This window comes from Schistocerca piceifrons, chromosome X, assembly GCF_021461385.2.
Source record: "Schistocerca piceifrons isolate TAMUIC-IGC-003096 chromosome X, iqSchPice1.1, whole genome shotgun sequence".
NCBI lineage: Eukaryota > Metazoa > Arthropoda > Insecta > Orthoptera > Acrididae > Schistocerca > Schistocerca piceifrons.
This window is the reverse complement of record NC_060149.1, coordinates 257,120,160-257,126,159: the sequence shown is the minus strand read 5'-3', so window position 1 is coordinate 257,126,159 and position 6,000 is coordinate 257,120,160. Positions and strand designations below refer to the sequence as shown.

At 46.9% G+C, this 6,000-nt stretch overlaps 1 non-coding gene across 1 annotated transcript; it reads left to right on the top strand.

The window, feature by feature from the left end:
• Positions 1-5,639: 5,639 nt before the first annotated feature.
• Trnat-ugu lies at positions 5,640-5,713 on the top strand. Its single transcript has one exon. It is a non-coding gene; the product is annotated as a tRNA-Thr (tRNA).
• Positions 5,714-6,000: the final 287 nt, after the last annotated feature.

The following is a 6,000-nucleotide window of genomic DNA, read 5'->3' as shown; positions in this document are numbered from 1 at the left end:
TAATCAACTGTGAGAACGTTTTGTAAATGTTTGCGTAGCGTGTATCTGAGATGGGACCTGGGTGCCAGCCCGGTATTCAACTACTTGGCTGTGGGAAACTACCTGAAAACTACAGTCAGGCTGGCCAACTCACCAGTCCTTGTCGTTTGATGCGGGACATGCTCACCTCTCCGTATCCTGGAAGCTGCACCTCAACGCGCTCGACTGTCCGTGCGGGGGTGCTCATATTCTGTACGTTAAACTGTTCTATTTAGAAAGCAAATCCATGCAATGGTAGAATGAATTACAGGCTTCAGTATCTTATTCAGATAAAAATAAGTCAGTAATAACAGCAAGCTTAACTTTTTGTCTTCTGCCTACTGTAATAACAAGAAACTGGCCTGTTTTATTTACCTCACACTGAAGCATTCCGCAACTCAAATGTCACTTGTGTTCTTATTGCTGTATGTTACTTACGGTAATCAGAAAAGCGCGGCAGTAGTCGGAGGTAGTTATGTTTACGGCGAGCTTCAGATGTTGAAAGCGTTCGATTTGCCGCTGCGCACAATTATCCAACTCTCCAGTACAGAGGAAAGATGAGTAACAGGTATCATCGTAACGGAAGAAATTTATCACCGTAGATAATAATATACGGATACTGGCTTGTTGTAGCTACGGCACCTTGCCAAGTATTTCGTCGCCGAGATGCTACGGATCGTGAGGGAGAATATCCGCCAACTTAAGCCGTCCTCGCATGGGAGTAGTTGGCTAGCGCTGACGTGGCGCTCTACGAGTTTTATAACGTCACTTCCTGCTGTTTCACGATGATGAGCCATTTCGTCAAGTGAGACGCAAATAAGTTCTGCAATATTTCGGCAACGTGTCACTCAGAGGAGAACCAACAAGAAGCAAGAACTTTCCCTACGTCACAAACACAACATCTGAGCCGCCATATTGTATTTGTTCCGTTCAGTAGAAGCTCATATTCAGTGGGTTTTACGCTATACCCTATGAAGATTTGCTGATTCTGAGCACCAGCACATTAAGTGTCTCCATAAGCGTCGTTATTGGTATGATTTCTAGTAACACGAGTAAAATTACGGGAAATGACATACTGATGATTAAAGAATTTTAGTATTTAGTTGTAGTTTCGCATTCTAACTGACGTGTTATGAAAGTAAGCCGTTTTAAGGTTCAAAATGTTTCAAATGGCTCTAAGCACTATGGGACTTAACATCTGAGGTCATCAGTCCCCTAGACTTAGAATTACTTAAACCTAACTAACCTAAGGACTTCACACACATCCATGCCCGAGGCAGGATTCAAACCTGCGACCGTAGCAGCAGCGCGGTTCCGGACTGAAGCGCCTAGAACCGCTTGGTCACAGCGGCCGGCCCGTTTTAAGGAATTGGGACATCGAAGATACACGAAAAACGTGTCATTCTTGTTGGGATTTGTTATAATTAAATTTCCAATAATAACATGTCCACGTTTAAAGCCGTTACAAGACTGTAACATAAAATACAAGGTCAATCACTGGAAAGATTCAGCGTAGCGTACTTACTACAGGCGCCACGTAACGGAATTGTAAGGTTCGAGCCTAGAAGAGTTCGTGCCGTGCTGTGTCCAAACATTTTTCTTGGCCTTCGCATTTTCTAAACGGCCGTCGAACTTTCTTTTAATTTTAACAGAAATAACTTATGTAATATTTGATGTCATGTAGGCTAAACATAAGTGCCTTCTCTCTCAGAAGTGAGTTCGTTCGATTTTGTGAGTTTTTATAACCTGATGTCCTTACTAACTGGACATGTATCTTTCTTCTTTGTCTTATTACATGTTTACAGATATTTAAATTTTTATTTTATGACAAACATCTGGAAAAGGTCTGAAATGTGGATTTCATTAGAGGTAACGTGGGAATTTTCCTCTCTTCCATTTTCGTGAACAAATGGAACGCTTTGCGAGCCAAATAAAGCCGACAACTGCCGCTGGAGAGCGTTGAGAGCGCAAATTCACGGTAACCGTCTCGTCCCATGTATCGACGGTGCTGTCTCTTGAGGCATTGGATATCCCGTCTGCGTGCACGTCAACGTTAGCTGCCCCGTCCCTCGTGACGCTGGCTTACCCAGAAGGTGCACAATTGGAAGAATACAGTGTGAAGATGCAATTACGCCGCTGTGAAAAAATGTGCAATCTGTTAGGTGTAAATATATATATGAAGATGGTATCTGTTCTTTCGGACATGACCATGCAGCTAGTTAGAATGAAATTACAATGAAATGAATACCCCTAGCTGCATACAGGCGTTGATATAAGTCAACGGGGACAGTTGAAAATGTGTACCTCAACCGGGACTCGAACCCAGGATCTCCTGCTTACATGGCAGACGCGCTCTCCATCTGAGCCACCGAGGACAGAGAGGATAGTGCGACTGCAGGGACGCCTCCCGTGAGACCCACATTCCCAACTTATTGTCCCGCACTGTATCCATAGTGCCCCTGGTATCATTTCTTTCGGACATGCAGGGGCACTATGAATATAGTGCGGGACAATAATTTGGGAATGTGGGTCTCACGGGAGGCGTGCCAAAGATAAGTCCCTGCAGTCGCACTATACTCTCTGTCCTCGGTGGCTCAGATGGATAGAGCGTTTGCCACGTAAGCAGGAGATCCCGGGTTCGAGTCCTGGTCGGGGCACACATTTTCAACTGTCCCCGTTGCCTCATATCAACGTCTGTTAGGTGTAAGTTGTTTGAACCAGTAAAAAACCAAGTACTTCTTTTCAAACATTGGTTCCTTCTCACAAAGTACTCACTTTAGGATTCTCTACCATCTTTATCCTACTCACTTTAATGGTTTGGAACTCCCTGCAGGAACAAGCCCGGCATTTGTCAAGACAGTTGAGGAAAATCTTCTGAGAAGTAGAGCTCAGAGTGACCAGTCTATGAGACCGATAGTCGTTAACTTGCCATAAGGTTCAAAATGTGTGTGAAATCTTATGGGACTTAACTGCTAAGGTCATCAGTCCCTAAGCTTACACACTACTTAACCGAAATTATCCTAAGAACAAACGCACACACCCATGCCCGAGGGAGGACTCGAACCTCCGCCGGGATCAGCCGCACAGTGCATGACTGCAGCGCCTTAGACCGCTCGGCTAATGGCATAAGGTCTGAATCCGTATGTGGCTCACCTCCCTGCCTCGCGAGTTAACCAATCAAAAACAGCACTACATTTCTTTTTATTAAACACCTTTGTTTGCTCATAATGCAAGCGGAACATAACTTCTTGTAACATTGGTCCACAGCCTGTGTGAACTGTTTAAAGAATGCCTATATGAGTTTTTACTCTGCTTCAGCAAATTCGGCGTTAGACCGTTGTTAATAACAAATAATCGGTACCATGTCGTGGCTCAGATGTAGTTACTTATAACCTATCCCCAGGTTTCACATTTCGTGTTACATGCTTCTTGGGGCTGTAGAGGGGACATACTAAATACAGTTTTGATAAGTGAGCCATGTCCAGCTGTACCAAATGGTTCAAATGGCTCTGAGCACTATGGGACTTAACATCTGAGGTCATCAGTACCCTAGAACTTAGAACTATTTAAACCTAACCAACCTAAGGACATCAGAAACAGCCATGACCGAGGCAGGATTCGAACCTGCGACCGTAGCGGTAGCGCGGTTCCAGACTGTAGCGTCTAGAACCGCTCGGCCACCCCGGCTGTACCGTTTGGATATAAAATAAGTTGGAAGATCGGATCATTTTCAAATCTTCCGCTTTACGGTAATCACTAAAACTGAGCAGAAAGTGGCGTCGTTAGGTCCTGCTGTAATTAGGATATCACATCATTTTCGTCCGACTACAGCAACTACTGCGTTAAACTGTACTGTCCAATCACATTAATGTGACCACATGTAAAATGCCTGAATAACCACCAGACCGCTGCGAGACATGCAGGAAAACAGTGAGTGAGGTTCTGGAAGATACCAACAGGGATGTGGAACCATGCGGACTCCAGGTTCGTGTGCAGGTGCTCTAGGTTTCTCGGTTTAGGATCCATGGCATGAACAGACCTATCGAAGTGGTCTCACAGACTCTTGATTGGGTTTAAACTCGGTGAGTTTGGTGGCCAGGGGCTAATTCTGGAGCTTCTCGGAACACAGACGTTCACTGCGAGCTTTGTGACGCGTTGCTTTGTCCGACTGGTAGATGTCATAGTGTTCTGGAAAAACAAACTGCATGTAGGGGAACATATAGCACTCCGTCTTCAGACCACAAGCGGCCCATCGGGACCATCCGACTACCGTGTCATCCTCAACTGAGGATGCGGATAGGAGGGGCGTGTGGTCAGCTCCCGGTCGTTATGATGGTTTTCTTTGGCCGGAGTCGCTACTATTCGGTCGAGTAGCTCCTCAATTGGCACCACGAAGCTGAGTGCACCCCGAAAATTGGCAACAGTGCGGGGCGGCCCGGATGGTCCATCCAAGTGCCCACCACTCCGGACAGCGCATAACTTCGGTGATCTGACGGGCACCGGTGTATACACTGCGGCAAGGCCGTTGCTTTTGTAGGGGGGACATGGTAGACGCATAATTCTATTGATGCATTGTGCCTTCCAGAATGGTGAGATCGCTCTGGTAATATCACGAAAACATTCCCCGGACCATAATACTCCCTCCTCCGTTCCGTACCCTTCAGAGGATAGTTGCAGGGTGTTCGCTCTCAAACATTTCACACCGTGCACACCAACAGCCTTTTGTCAGGTGGAGCATAAAGCGCGATTCATCTGAAACAACAATCTGTCGCCACTCAGTACACGTCCAGTAGTCGTACTGGCCTGCAAATGTCAACCTTCGACGCTGACGAACAGTAGTCAGCACTCGTGCACGAACCAGGCACCTGTTGCCGAGGCCCATAAGCAGGAACGTTCGCTGAACGATCGTTAAGGAGACACTGCTGGTAGCACACTGGTTCATCTGGGCGGTCAGTTGCTGAACAGTTGCACCCATCTGAGCCACCGAGGACACAGATGAATAGCGCGACTGCAGGGACTTATCCCTTGCACGCTTCCCGTGAGACTCACATTCCCAACTGCCGGCCGGAGTGGCTGAGCGGTTAAAGGTGCTACAGTCTGGAACCGCACGATCGCTACGGTCGCAGGTTCGAATCCTGCCTCGGGCATGGATGTGTGTGATGTCCTTAGGTTAGTTAGGTTTAAGTAGTTCTAAGTTCTAGGGGACTTATCACCACAGCAGTTGAGTCCCATAGTGCTCAGAGCCATTTGAACCAGAGCCATTTTTTTCCCAACTGTCCACATCGAGGTATATCAGCCTGTCGGCAGCTGAGGTTGTCAGTTAGTCATCATTTATTCCAGAGAAAAGCTGCATGGTCATCAACAGTAACTGTTCTTTCGAGAATAAGTTACTGTCTTCGTATATATAGTTAAAGGCTACCCAGCCATTGACCTTCGTCTGTGCGAATGCGCACAGGTTGCCCAAACTCTTACGGGAATCGCCAAAACGTGTGCGAGTAATGAGTGGGTGGACAAATGTCTATAAGGTACAATACATATGTAGAATTGTGGACAGTTGGGAATGTGAGTCTCACGGGAAGCGTGCAAGGGATAAGTCCCTGCAGTCGCGCTGTTCATCGGTGTCCTCGATGGCTCAGATGGATAGAGCGTCTGCTATGTAAGCAGGAGATCCCGGGTTCGAGTCCCGGTCGGGGCACACATTTTCAGCTGTCCACATCGAGGTATATCAACAACACCTGTCGGCAGCTGAGGTTGTCAGTTAGTCATCATTTACACTTTATATAGCCTCCACTGCTAGTGCTGTCACCTGCCGCCTGTGAGTGGTTATTGCACGCTGAGGCTGAACTTGGGCGGTGGTCACATTAATGTGACTGGTGTTCCACGGGCACGCCGCACGCTCTCCTTTGAAGAGGACGTCCTTCGTCATGTAGAAGAGAACCCCATGACGAGTACTCGAAACATTACCCATGTCACGAATAAGTT